Below are 13,952 nucleotides of genomic sequence, written 5' to 3'. Positions count from 1 at the left end.
CCGTAAATTACGTCACCAGCTCAGACCTCTTTTGAATCTTTATATCTTTCTACTTGACATTGCCATTTGAATGTCTCCCAGACTGCAAACATCCGTGTTCTAAATGCAGCTCTTTACCTGCCCCCGCGACACACACACAGAAGACTCTTTCACGTCTTCCCAGCTCAGGAAATATCAACTTCATCTCCGTAGTTGCTTAAGCTAAAACTTCAAGGTTGTTCTTGACCTCCTTCTCACTCATCCACAACAGCCAATTCATTGCCAAGTCCTGATGGTTCTTTCTCCTAACTGATCCGTTCATTGGGTAGTTAAAGTAGTGCCAGCTGCTCTAACAGATAGACCCCACGCTCGCAGTGGAATCCATAGAATAGAAATGTATTCTTAGATCAAGTAAAGTCTAATTAAGGACCCAGATGATGATTCGGGGACCCAGGGAGCTCCGATCTTGTGAGTCCACCAACCCTTAAGGCATTGCTTCCAACCAATGGACAGAAAAAGAGAAGGCAGGGAAGACACATCTGCTTCTAGCCACTTGAGCCCAGAAGCGATGCCATCACTTGCATTGGTGAGAACCAGTCACATGACGCCATCTAGATGCAGGGCCCCTGGGAAACGTGGTCTCTGGCTGGGCAGCTCCTTCCCAGCCACAACGTTACACTATGGAAATAGACAGCCAGCCATCTCTGCCTCAGTTCCCTGCCACTTCCCCCATCTAAGCCCCCATCATGTGTCACTTGGGTGACTGAAACAGTCCCCTTCTGGTCTCCCTGACTTCATTCCTATTGCTTCTCTAGTCTGTTCTTCACACAGCAGCCACAGTAGTGCTTCAAACCATATAGCAGACCATCCATATCACCCCCCACACTCAGAATAAAATGCAAACCCTCACTGAGGCGTGCAAAGCTGGATTAGCCTGATCCCTGTGACCTCTCGCACTTCGTCTTCTTCTTCCCCCGTCACTCGTGCTTCCTCCAGCAACCACCCTCATCACTGACCTGTTCTGTTATCTACACTTGGATCACCTTTCCAACCGGCTGATCTTCATCTTCCAAGACTCAGCTCAAACATTAGCCATTTCTTCACAGAGGACTTTTCAGTCCAAATGGGACCCTTCAGGGAAGGGCTAGTTGAGTATTTGTGTGGCTCCTTGTTTATGTCCTTTTCCCCACATAGGCTATCAGTTCCCAGAGGATAAGAGCAGTTACCTGTTCTCTTTCCTGCTGTGTCCCCAGCACCTAGCACATTGCCAGGTACATAGTACAGCCCAGTATATATTTGTTGAATGAATGGATGAATGATGAATGAATGAATGAATGAATAACATGATGTCATTGACTCCCTGGCACAACTAATATGGTAGGCTCTATTACCATTCCCATTTCACAGATGAGAAGATAAGGCCCAGAGACAGGCAGTGGTTTTCCTAAAGGCACACAGCAAGGAAGTAGCGAATCTACAGCTCAGAGCTCTTTCTAGCTGGGTCTCTCCTTAGCAATCCTATTTGGAGGTACTTGGTGAGACTTCTCTTTGTCTTCTCTCGACCTCCATTCTCTTCCCATTTCCCAAGATCCTGGGAAACTCACCACTCCTTCCGATCTCCTCTGGATCCTAGGCAGGTACAGCTTATGACAGACACTCCTCCTGTATCTGTCAGGGCCCTGGCAAGAGAGGGATGCACACTCAAACTGTGTAATCAAAGAGAGACTAATGAAGAGTCTGTTTATGAAGGTGTGGTCATGGTCAAGAGAAACCAACAAGGCGCATACAGGAACCAGGACCATGGGGATCCTCACAGAGCAAGAGGAGGGAGCAGCCAGCAGAGTGAGCTGTGTGGGAAGAGCTGCCTTTAACAGAGGGACATAGCCACTGTTCCCCCAGCCCACAGGGAAGGACCCAGAATGGAATAAACCCACCCTCACTGTCCTCCCAACTCCCACTGTTCTGCCCATGCTTTCCACTGGCTGATTCCAACCAGAAGCTAGAGGCAAGGGGCTCTGCTGATTGGATCAGCCTACAGGGGAACCAAACAGATGCTGAAGTGGGGTGAATAGACCTGAAGGAGCCAATAGCAGCCCATGAGACTTTCAGGTTGGAACATAAGAGGTAGTGCCATCCATTAGGGTCTCTTTGGTTTCAGGCACCAAATGATTCTGGCAAAACTCTAGCAAAACCAAGAACGTACTGGAGGGATTCAGGTATCTCTAAGATTTCAAGAAAAAGCTGAAAAGCTGACCCTCAGGGGTAGGAACCCACACTCCAGGACTGTATCTGAAGGGGGAGGGGAGCTCCCCAAAGAAAATTGAGGCGCAATTGCCAGAAGAATGATGCAAGGGCTGGGCCCACACGAATGAATGAATGAATGAATGAATGAATGAATGAATGAATAAAAATAAAAACAAGAGATGTCCTCACAAGACTCACTGCTACCAAAAAGAAAATAAAACCAGTCAGTTGAGAAGCTACTGTTTCATCAAACCTCAGAAGGATCACTCATTGGTGCTCAATCAACATTTGCAAGTTGGAAGAATAAATGAACCAAGGAATGCTAAAGAATGTGGGCTTTACCCAGAGGGCATTGGAGATGTTGAGGTGTTTCTAGCTCAGGAGGTGGCATGGTCAGATTTGCATTTTGGAAAGGTGTCTCTGATCTGCATGGGGAGACTGGACTACAGTGGGCAGGGAAGCCGTAGATGGGATGCCCTAGATGAGGAAAATGGCAGCTCAGACTGGAGAGCGGTCATACAGAAGGAAAGATAGAGTCTGAGGGTTGGGGCACATTCGGAGCCTTTGAGACTATAAACCTGTGGCAGTTGATCAAGCTGCTAAATAAATGCAGCTTAGAGCCCCATCAATGGGCCTGGATGGGGCAGCTGCAGCCTTGGTGAAGTGATGAGGAGCGCTTGATGTGAGCAGCTATGGCTACTGATATGCTAGTAGCTTGTCAGATGCTACAGTCACCTCTAACCCCCCATAGCTGTGGACTCCCCAGGCCCATGCCATGAACCAATATGAATATCCCTCTATCTCCCAAGATGATGGAGACCCAGTCACTGGCCCCCAGGATCTTCTGTTCTGTTGGGCAGAGGGAGATGGGCACAAGGATAACCTTGCCACCCAAAGAAGGACTAGGGGATCACCCAGAATCATCTGGCAGGTGCCCACGCTCTGCTTACAGATTTCCGGGAAGTATGGTGCAGCCCAGAATTGAACTCTGGCTGCAGACACATGACCTGCTTCCTGCTGAATCCTGAGCCACACAAAATTAGGCAAGGGGCTAATTCTGCACTGGACAAAATGCAGCCTCCAAGGGGTTCCAGAATGTGCCATCACTTCTGGGTCTTTGCATGTTTCTGGAGTTCCTCCCCCTTCCCCTGCTCCCCTCCTCCCTCCCTTCCCTGGGCCAACTCCAATCTTCGCCAGACTTCGGCTTGGAAGTTACACCCACGGAATAGGAGTTTCTTTGTCCCAGGCTGGGGAGGCCTCCTTCCTGCTCCCACCACCACCTCCCATTATTGCCCACGATACCCTGCCTTGTCATTGTGTGACCTTGAGCAGTTCCTTAGCCTTCTCTGAGCCTCCCTTTCCTCCCCCCTGGAAAACAAGGTCATAATAGTAGCCTCCTAACAGAGTCTTTATGAGCCTTAAATGGCGTGGCTCTTATAATGCATCTAGGAAGGTACATAGAGCAGAGCAAGCAGACAGTCAGTGTTAGCTGTCACTGGCCTCAGCCACTTCTCGGTCAGGAGACTTACTGCAGAATCTGCTACAGACCTTTGCTTTCCAGAGGCAGAGGATTTTCCCAAGACCTCAGATGGCCCCTCATTGATTCTGGCAAGACTCCTACTAGTATTGATCAAATATCATGGCTGCCTTCGTCTCAAGGGTGTTCGTTGGCCCAAGAACTGTGTGCATGGGGACCTAACAGATTTCTGAACAAAATCGTGGATACCTTTCTTGTGGCATCACCTCAGACAGGGTTAGCAGTCCTTGAAGGGCTTGGAAAAGCCTTCTTTTATATACTGAATGATGAGGTTTCAGAGGGATGGTGGGGTCTGGAGCCAACCGCCAAGAAAGAATACTTTGATGTATTGTGAAAAGTGTCCTGTTATATAGTATGGAGCTGGTGGAGGTAAAGTCAAGAGGAAGTTTCTTTAAAAAAAATTTTTTTTAATGTTTGTTTATTTTTGAAAGGGGGGGGGAGGGAGTGGGGGAGGAGCAGAGAGAGAGGGAGACACAGAATTTGAAGCAGGCTCCAGGCTCTGGGCCGGCAGCACAGAGCCTGACTCGGGGCTCAAACTCACAAACTGGGAGATCATGTTCTGAGCCTGAGATCGTGACCTGAGCTGAAGTCAACCGACTGAGCCACCCAGGAGCCCCAAGAGGAAGTTTCTTAAAGGGATTTCCATATGCTAAAGAAGACTCACAGGAGGCCTAGTTATTGTCAAGCTAAGGTTGTTTTTCCCTCCAGCAAAGTATTATCATTAAGACAGTAGAGAGTTCCTGGAGATTAGGCTATTGATAAGATTGCTTTTTTTTTTTTTTAATTTACTAAGATATTTGTAAACTGATGGAGACTCAGTGTCTCGAATGACTGTGATCTCGTACCAGTTAACCATTTGTTTTCCCCTTTCCTTTGTTCTTGGGGCAGCCAGGAGTGCCTGAGGGATGTCACACACCTATCCCCCTTGTTGGCGGGGGAGGGTGGCATGTGCCTGGCAAGTATGCTTCCTTGGCCCTGAGCTTGCTTTATGCTCCCTCATCACTGAAGATGCTATCCTCTTCTGTGCTATTATTCATTGGTTACATAACTAAAGGTTTTACTTCCTGTATTCATCAGCCCTTTAATGAGCACCAACTGTATGCACATCCTCCAAGAGATCTTTTCTGCCACCTTACCTACAATTACCCCCGGCCCAGTCCCCTCTCTGCCCCTTGCCCTGTTTTTGTCATAGTATTTATCCCAGTCTGACATCGTATTACTTGTTTCTTTGTGGATTTGTATGTTGTTTATGTCTTTACTTATTTTGTGGTCGGTCTCCCAGACCAGAGCGTCAGCTTCTTGAGGGCCAAGACTGACTTTGCTTTGCTCACTCTTATGTCCCCACAGCCTAGAACACACAGTTAGTGCTCACTGAATATTTATCAGATGAACACATGCTAAGCACTGGGCCAGGGATTTTGCAAGGGGAAAAAAAATTGAACAATAAGATGTGGATTCTGGCTTCAAAATGCTTATTCATGGGGTGGTCAAGAAAAAACAATTACAATTCTGGACAGAACTTGGGTGTATTCTGAGAGAGAGAGACAGAGAGAGACAGAGAGAAAGAGAGACCTTACCATTCCCCAAGGGCAAGTGAAGAGAGATGGGTAAGAGACTCCTATACTGACCACAGTTAATTCTTCACTGTCTGTTTCCTCTCCTGGCCTAACTACAGATTCTAAATGGACAGCAGGGACAATGTCTGTCTGGTTAATCATTAATCCAGGCACAGGATGGAATGTGGCACATCGTCGCTCAGTCAATGTCTTCTTTTAGTTTTAGTTGGGAGATTGAGACTAGGGTTGGAGTGCAAGGGATTTCTTTGGGAGGTGATCCCAGAAAAATATGTGTTATCATGCAAGTTACCACGGTGGGAAATCAGAGCTGAATCCCGCAGGGGAGGCTTAGGAACCAGTGTAGACCACACATCTCAGAGTTACCTTACTCAAGGGGACTTATGTCCCAACTCCTGTTGGGCAGTGGTTGAAGGCACTCTAAGGCGGGCGGGAGGCAGGGAGGGTATGCTAATCACCCCCCCTCCCCGACATTTCTTCTGCAAAAGAGAAAAGGTGCTTCAAGCTAGAGTTTGGATCAGTATGTGTGAGAATTGTAGATGCCAAGAAGATACAGGTGGGGCACTGCTGGAAGGTGCTACAGTAATTGTTTATTGAATGAATCAATAATGGACGTTGGTTGGGTGCCTACTACATGCCAGGTGCCTTGTAGCTATTTATTAATATGATTTTCAAAGCTTTTGAAAGACAGGTAGATACTGGGGCTCAGAGAGGCTAGGTAACTTGCTCAAGGTCGCACAGCAAGCAAGAGGCAGAGCTTAGATTTGGCCCTGTCTTGTCTGGTTCCATGCCCATTCTCTTTCTTTCATAATGTCAGCTGGCGGGATACTCTGGGCTAGAAAATAGCAATGTGGATACTCTGGGCTAGAAAATTCAAGAAGGGTCACTGTTTGTCTCATTCATCTTGTTTATCTGTCTTCTTTTTGGCTCCAGGTGTGGGTCAGCCCAGCCTTGTCCCAAGCTTCAGCCAATGAACCCCCTTGCCCTGAGGTCACTATAACCCTCCAGGGCTTCACTTCAACCAAAATTCCCCCCTTAAGATTGGTGGGCTTTGGAGTCCAATAGATCTGGGTTCAAATTCCGGAGCTGCCACTACTTAGCTATGTGTCCTTGAGCAAGTCATTCTACCTCTCTGTGCCTCTGTTTCTCCCCAAAGAAGGTCAATGATACCCAGCTGCAAGGTGGCTGTGAAGATTAAGGATTAGCATGGCCCATAGTAAGTGCTCAAGAAATGGTAACCATGGCGATCTCCAAGAAGTGATGCTTACTTATTTGTCACTTGCTACCCTACCTTGCTGTACCCTGAGCTGCTTCCTTTACCCACTTCCTCCTCAGTATCAGCAACCAACATGTAGGGGTTTCATTGCACAGACCCTGGAGCCAGTCTTCCTGGGTTCAAATCCTGGCTCCTCCACTTATCAAGTGAGCAAGAGGTAAGGTGCAGGAAGTGCCTGCCATGTTATGAGTGCTCACATGCTACTACGTGTCTATCCAAGTATTTACCACCATCATACTTCTTGTTATTATCATTAATATTATCTAAAAGTCCTGTGAGTCAGCAAAATACTATTAAACACCTACTGTGTGCCAAACACTAGGTGGAGCGCTGGGGCCCAAGACATGAAGAAAACAGGATCCCTGCCCCCAAGGAGCACTGGATCAGATGGAGACGCAGAGCCAGAGGACAATGAATACAGAGCAAACTGATCAGCACTGGGACAGTGGGAGGGCCAGAAGAGCATTGATATCACATCCAGTGAAAGGCCAAAGCGTCCAGACCCTTCCCTGTGGACCCCCAGACACAGCTTTCTCTGAACACCCTGCTATCCCCTCTGTCCATACTTCTCACTCGGCTCCAAAGCTCCCACTTCCTGCCCTACAGCATGGCTAAAGCTCTTGATGAGTCTTTATGCTTCTCCTTGGCAACCCAGCTGTAAGCCTTTCAAGGCCAGGGCAGTATCTTAAGTTTCTTTTCTATGCCATGAAGTAGCCAACACACAACACTGCCACGGTTTTATGGATGCTGGCAGGAGACATGAGACTCCTGGGTCAGAGACATGGGATTTTATTACTCCTAGCAATAGTAGTAACCAGGGTATCAGCATTTGTGTCAGTAGCCCAAACCCCAGTTCCCACAGGGCAACACAAAGAGGACCAGGTGTTGTGGTCTGGACTTCAGGAGAGGAATCTCAAATTTAGAGAAACTGAATTATTTATAATCGGAGTAAGCAAACCTGCCCTTTGCTCTTGAGGGAGTCAGTGTCTTTTTTTTTTTTAATGTTTATTTTTGAGGGAGGAGGGTCAGAGACAGAGGGAGACATAGAATCGGAAGCAGGTTCCAGGCTCTGAGCTGTCAGCACAGAGCCCGACATGGGGCTCAAACCCATGAACCATGAGATCATGACCTTTGCCAAAGTCAGAAGCTCAACTGACTGAGCCACCCAGGCACCCTGGGAGTCAGTATCTTTATTATACAGGACAGTAGGCATGCCTGCCTTTTGCTCTGAAGGGAGATACTATTTCCATTTTTCAAAACTGTTATACAAACATCTTGAAAAGAGAGTCTGGAAAAAAGGCAATCAGTGCCTCTTCTGGCAAGACTTGCAGAAATGAATAAGATAGGTGGTCTCCCAACAAATATAGATGGATGGATGGATGGATGGATGGATGGATGGATTGGAGGATGGATGGATGGATGGATGGATCAGTGGATGGATGGATGGATGGATGGATGGATGGATGGATGGATGGAAGAATGGATGGATGGGTAGATGGATGGGTGGATGGATTGGTGGATGGATGGATGGATGGATGGATGGACAGATGGATGGATGGATGGATGGATGGATGGATGGATGGATAGATGGGTGGATGGATGGATGGATGGATGGATGGATGGATGGATGGGTAGATAGATGGGTGGATGGATTGGTGGATGGATGGATGGATAGATGGATGGATGGACAGTTGGATGGATAGATGGATGGATGGATGGATGGATGGATGGATGGATAGATAGATGGGTGGATGGATTGGTGGATGGATGGATGGATAGATGGATGGATGGACAGTTGGATGGATAGATGGATGGATGGATGGATGGATGAGGATGGGTGGGTGGGTAAGTGGGTGGATAGATGGGCATGAGGATTAAAAATCGTGATGCTTTTTAAGCTTTATTCCTAGAAGGCATAAGCACTTCAGGGCTTCCTTGGAGGAGGATACGGTAGTCAGGGATCTTGCCTCCCCCCCAGTGATTTCTCAGGAATTCCTCCTTCACTTATTTTATATATTGGCTTCTGCCTACAATTCCATTTGGAAATTTAAAATATATGTATTACCACAGCTAAAACAAGTTTGGAAATCATTGGTGTAGAAAAGTAATTCTCAAACTTAAAAATGTGTCAGGATCACTGCAGGTTTGTTGAGACTCAGATTGCCAGACCCCACCCCCAGAGCTGCCGATTGAGGACCACTTTTGCAGAGAAACTGTCCTGATTCTTCCATGCAAGAGAATTCAGTTTTTGAGTGCCTGGGATGTACTAGCAAACTGCGAGGCATATTGAAGTCCATACAAATGGATTCAGGCATGGCTCATACTTCTCAGAGATCTTCTAATCTCGAAACAGAGACAAGAACCCCCTACATATTAATAATAACAATAACAATAATAATAGGAGAAGGAGCTCTCACTGTCCGAGCATGTTCTATGTGCCAAAGACCATGCAAAGGGCTTCACATGCATTATCTCAGTTAATCAGCACAATTCTGGGAGGTAGGGACTGTCATCACCCCCATTTTGACAGATGAGAAAGCTGAGGTACGGAAAGGGTAATTAACTTGCCTAAGGTCACAGAGCTAGGAAGTGGCAAATCCCAGGACTAACTCCAAAGCTTTTAAATCACACCATATCCTTGCACACTCCCCTCTTCCACACAATTAGAGTATAAGACAGTTTGCTTGAGTGTCAGATTAAATCAATCAAATGCCAAAATATATGAAGCTAATGGAGCTCTAGGCTGTCAGGCTGAGAGGAAGAAAGTGGGTTCTCTCATTAAGGCTTTAAAAGACAGGGTAAGGCCAGCAGAATCGCTTTCTGGGGTTCAGGGCGGCGTAGACCGCAAACCATGGCAGGCTAGCAGGCTGGACTGTGAACTTGTCTGACTTCCTCATTGTACAAAGTCCTTCAGGAGCCAGGAATCCTGCCTGGGGGTTTTGGTTGCCCCAGCCCCTGGCACAGTGCCTGGTACGTAGCCCACCAAAAAAGAGGAGACAGCGGATGATTAAACGGACACTAGAAGACGCCATGAGAGTTCCCACACCAGTCGTTCTCAAGTTTGTTTTTCGAATGAAACCTGGTCTCTCAGATTCACAAAGAACAGACCAGCTCAGAATGGAGGGGGAGATAACGGGGTTCAGGGTACCCTTCCCCACCCTTCTTCCTCCACCTACACAAGACACTGCTGCAGGACCCAAGGGAGTCCTAGAACAGAGAAGGAAGCTATGCTCCAGTCCTACCCCCTTAATTTTATAGATGGGAAAATTGAGACCCAGAGAGGGGAGGGGCCTTGCCCAAGTGTCGCACTGTGAATGGAGGACAGAGTCAGATGAGAAGTCAAACACGTTGGCCCCAGGTTGGTAGTTTCCAGAACACTGAGCTGGCATTTCCATCTGCTCCTGTCTCTACCACCTCCCCATTACCCTCCCCCAGGGATTGGTCTCAGAAGTTTCCTAACTCTTAGAAATAAGTCCAAGTGTGTCATCTTTTCTATGCATGTCTCTGGTATGGGGGAGGAGGGGGAGGAACAGAATTGCTAGATGGCTGCTCTGATGGGGGGAGGGAGCCGGCATTGCTGCTGAGAAGCTGTGTCATTGAACTCCAAGTATTTGCAAGTGGAGGTTGAGGATCCAGCCCAGGTCACTGGGGTGGCCTCGCTGGCATGGAATGGCCAACCTGGGACCAGAAGACTGCCTGCCTCAGTTTCCCCTGAGGAGTTGGCTAAAAATTTAGCCTCTTGAATCCTCTTCTCCCCCCTCCAAGACCTACAGATCCGATATCTATGGAGGCGCGGTCCAGGAACTGGTGGTCTTCTCAGGTAATTCTCATGCACCTGGCAGTTTAAGGACCACTGCTTTATGTTCCTTTTTTTTTTTTTTTAAAGTTTGTTTCTTTATTTTGAGAGAGAGAGCATGCAAGCAGGGGAGGGGCAGAGAGAGAGGGAGAGAGGGAAGTCCATACAGGTCCCATGCTGTCAGCACAGAGCCCGATGTGGGGCTTGAACTCACAAACCGTGAGATCATGACTTGAGCCGACACGTAGAGTCGCATGCTCCATTGACTGAGTCACCCGGATGCCCCTGGGACCACTGCTTTATGTTCTGATTAAGACCTGCCTTGCACTCAAACATCGACACCGGCAGGTGCTGAAATCCATTCCCTTGGTCAGAATTCTTACACTGATGGCTGACTTTGAATGTGAATGCCTTTAGGTGGACCCTGCACTCCAGTTAGCCACAGGTCCTACCGTTCCCTGATGTCTCAGGGCCAGCCCACCTCATCTGCTCCCTGGAGGCACTGGCTTCCCCAGGTCTTTGCCTTCAAAATGCAAATACTTTGATTCCCATTCACAACCCCGTGTGACAGGCTATCAAACACTCCAGGGTTTGGAGGAGCCTGAGATATGGCACCTCGGGTTGAGACGGGGGAGTACAGGAGGGGGTCCTGTATTGGGGTGCAGGGGAGAACAAAAGGACTAAATAAGGCTCCTTTTGAGTTTTCAGTTCATTCTCTGGGGTGCTCAAGACGCCCACACTCTAATGCCCCCACCTTCACATCCTTTTTGGTGTCTCCACTATGGACAGACACTGCAAGACTGAATGGCAGCCAGGTCAGCCATTCAGGTCAGCTCAGCGTAAAGGGGGCCCAGGCCCGGAGGTCCCCAAATCTGAGTGAACAGAAGCAGAACGTACCTGAAGAGTCTCAGGAAAACAGGAAGGCTATAGTGAAGGTTTAGCGCCATCTGTCGGTCATCCGGGGAACTGCCTCTGCCGAAACGGCTGCGTAGAGCAAAGGGCAGCTGCAAACTTGCCGGGGCGGGGTTTCCCCGGGCAAGAAGTTGCCTCCATTTTGCCCATTAAAGCACCTGAAAGACCATTGGTTCAGTTTCTCCTGATCTTTCCAAGGTTTTAGACTCTTTTAAAAAAGCTACTCAATACTGAAAACGCTCTACCCCAGAAAAGCGCACTTGGGCTTGATTTTGTGTATACTTCCAGGAACGATCTTCTGGCTCAGATCACTCTTCTGAGACTGAGAGATTCCAAGGGGTTTGTCCAAGCGCCCACAGCCCATTAGTGACAGAACCAGGTCTGGAGGCCAGATGTTCCAGCTTCAAATCTAGTGTTTCCTAGGCCCAGGCAGCCTCTTTAAGCCTTAAAGGGCTCCTCCCTCTTTCTTCTCTGCAGGAGTCCTATGAATGAATGTCTACCAGGGGTGTTTGACCAGTCAGTAGCCGTCCTGGGGACTGTGGCACCCCCACCCCTCGCAGGAGTTCTAGGCACTCAAACAACCTCTTTCCCTGCTCCCTGACCCTGCTGGCCTGCCCTCCCACAGATGCCCTAGTGCCACTAAGGTGACCCACCCCTCTTAGGGGCACCAGAACCAGCATCTTGAGCTGGGAGCCAGGACAAGGATCTTATAGGCCACTAACAGGCTGTTGTTCTTGGATCAATCACCAAACCTCCCTGGACTTAGGCCTCCCCCTGTGTAAAATGCCACGGCTGGGGACAGCCATCTCTAGGGCCCTTCCGCGGGCTGCCCCTCCCACTCTGTGCAAGACTGACCCACAGGCATGATCCTTCATAAGCATATCTAAGTGACTTCCCAAGCCAGGCACCCAGGGACAGGGTCTAATTCTCTTCCGGAATTAGAGGGCCTGCGTGGGTGGGCGGGGGGGAGGACAACTTAAGGGAAGGGGCATCTGTGTGCAGTGGGAGCAGAGGGAGGACACAGAGGAGGCGCCCCCGGGTCTTTCAATAGTCCCTGTGGGTCTCCACCTCAGGACAGAGAGGCCAACCAAGGGGCATTGCTGGCGAATGGAGGGGTGGTGGGGGACAGGGAGTGGCTGGGAGGGGCACAGCCTTTGGTATACAGTTGGTGGCTAATTAGGGAGCTATTGCCATTTCATGGCTGGACCCCAGGAAGCTCTTCAGTCATTGATTCAACAAACATCAGTTTGGTTTCTGTTTGGAGCCGAAGCTTTCCAACTTGAGCGTGGACCGGCCTCTCCTGGAGAACCTGCATGAAACACAGCTCGCTGGGCCCCCACCTCGGTGTCTGCTTCAGCAGGTGTGGGGCAGGGCCCAGGAACTGGTAGCTAAGTTCTAAGGGGATGCTGAGGCCTCTGGCCCAGGGAACATGCTTTGAGAAGCACTGACTTTGAGTGACAGATGAGACAGACCCTTGCTACCCTTGCGGGGCTCTTAGCAGCCCAGCAGGAAGCCAGCAAATATCCTAAAGTGGGTTTCCTCAAGAAAAGGCAAGCACAGGGCATTAGGGGAGCCCAGAGCAGGAGCCTCCCCGGAAGAGGGGGTGTTTATGCTGAATCCCGAAGGCTAAGTAGAAGTGGCTCAGCAAAGAAGCAGAAGGGGGAAGTTTTTGTTAAACACTTACTTAGAATGTGCCAGAACCCCTCTCATATTCCTCATCTAGTCTTCCCAGTCAATGGGAGGGAGGCAGGATTGACCCCACTTTACAGATGAGGAGGCCGAGGCTCAGAGAAGCAGAGGACTGGCCCAAGATCACGCAGTGAGAAAGCAGTCCCAGTCGGTCTGTGCATAGGACACCTCCCCAGCTGCTGCACCCCCGCCCCGTGCTGCTTCCCACCCCCCTCCCCTCCCCCGGGGGGGCTGCCACCCACATGCAGCTGCTGCCCGGCCTGCCGCTGACCAGCCGCGCTCTGCCGCTCTCCCCACCCCCACCCAAGCCCTTCAAGTGTTTTCGCTGCTGGGTGAATTCAACAGATGCCTTTCGATCGCGGCCTATTAAATTAGCCCCTCTCTGCAGCCAAAAGAAGATAATTATGTTTTCATTAGCCCTGGATAATGTATTACCCCCTCAGTGGCAGCCACATCAGCCAACCTCCTCCTTCCCCCTCCTCCCCTTGGTCCCGCTGGAGCACTGTGCTCCCCTGGGCTCACCTCTAAGCTGCTGGGTGGGGACTGGTTCGGGCCCAGGGTGGCAGAGAGGGGGGACAGGGGGCAGCCTCCTTTCGGCCAGCAGAGGCCTTTTACACACCCACCATCCACACGGGGATTGAGGGTGTGGGCCCCAGAGAAGCTCCAAGAATAATTGTTCTCATGGTGACCATTTATGGAGAGCTTGCTCTGAGCTGACCCCTGGATGTGTCATAGCTGCTTGACTCCTACAGCAGTTGGGGAGAAGGGTGGCTTTACCGACATCCCCCCCCCGCCCCGTTTTAAACACCATGGGGGTCCTGTTGGAATCAGCTTAGAGTGAATGCCCAAGCAGCCTCGGAGAGGAAGAGACATCAGGGGGCACCACGCATGAGCAGCTTTCGGGGACCGCCACTCCACATAGTCCCGGGACGGCCACATGGCTGT

At 49.6% G+C, this 13,952-nt stretch overlaps 1 protein-coding gene and 1 long non-coding RNA gene across 2 annotated transcripts in view; one reads left to right on the top strand and one right to left on the bottom strand.

Moving 5' to 3' along the window:
- Positions 1–1,596: 1,596 nt before the first annotated feature.
- Positions 1,597–13,594, bottom strand: LOC122232674. Its single transcript, XR_006210060.1, has 3 exons — positions 13,530–13,594; positions 11,304–11,476; positions 1,597–1,658 (listed from the first exon to the last, which is right to left on the bottom strand). It is a non-coding gene; the product is annotated as an uncharacterized LOC122232674 (long non-coding RNA).
- Positions 13,595–13,760: 166 nt separating this feature from the next.
- Positions 13,761–13,952, top strand: part of NOS1 (nitric oxide synthase 1) — a 112,626-nt gene continuing 112,434 nt past the window's right edge. Inside the window, exon 1 of the mRNA XM_042962140.1 lies at positions 13,761–13,950. The gene's annotated coding sequence lies outside the window, so the exon portion shown is untranslated. The remainder of the gene's footprint in view (positions 13,951–13,952) is intronic.

Source organism: Panthera tigris, chromosome D3 (assembly GCF_018350195.1).
Source record: "Panthera tigris isolate Pti1 chromosome D3, P.tigris_Pti1_mat1.1, whole genome shotgun sequence".
Lineage (NCBI taxonomy): Eukaryota > Metazoa > Chordata > Mammalia > Carnivora > Felidae > Panthera > Panthera tigris.
Note: the sequence above shows the minus strand (reverse complement) of the source record. Positions and strands in the feature narration are given on the sequence as shown.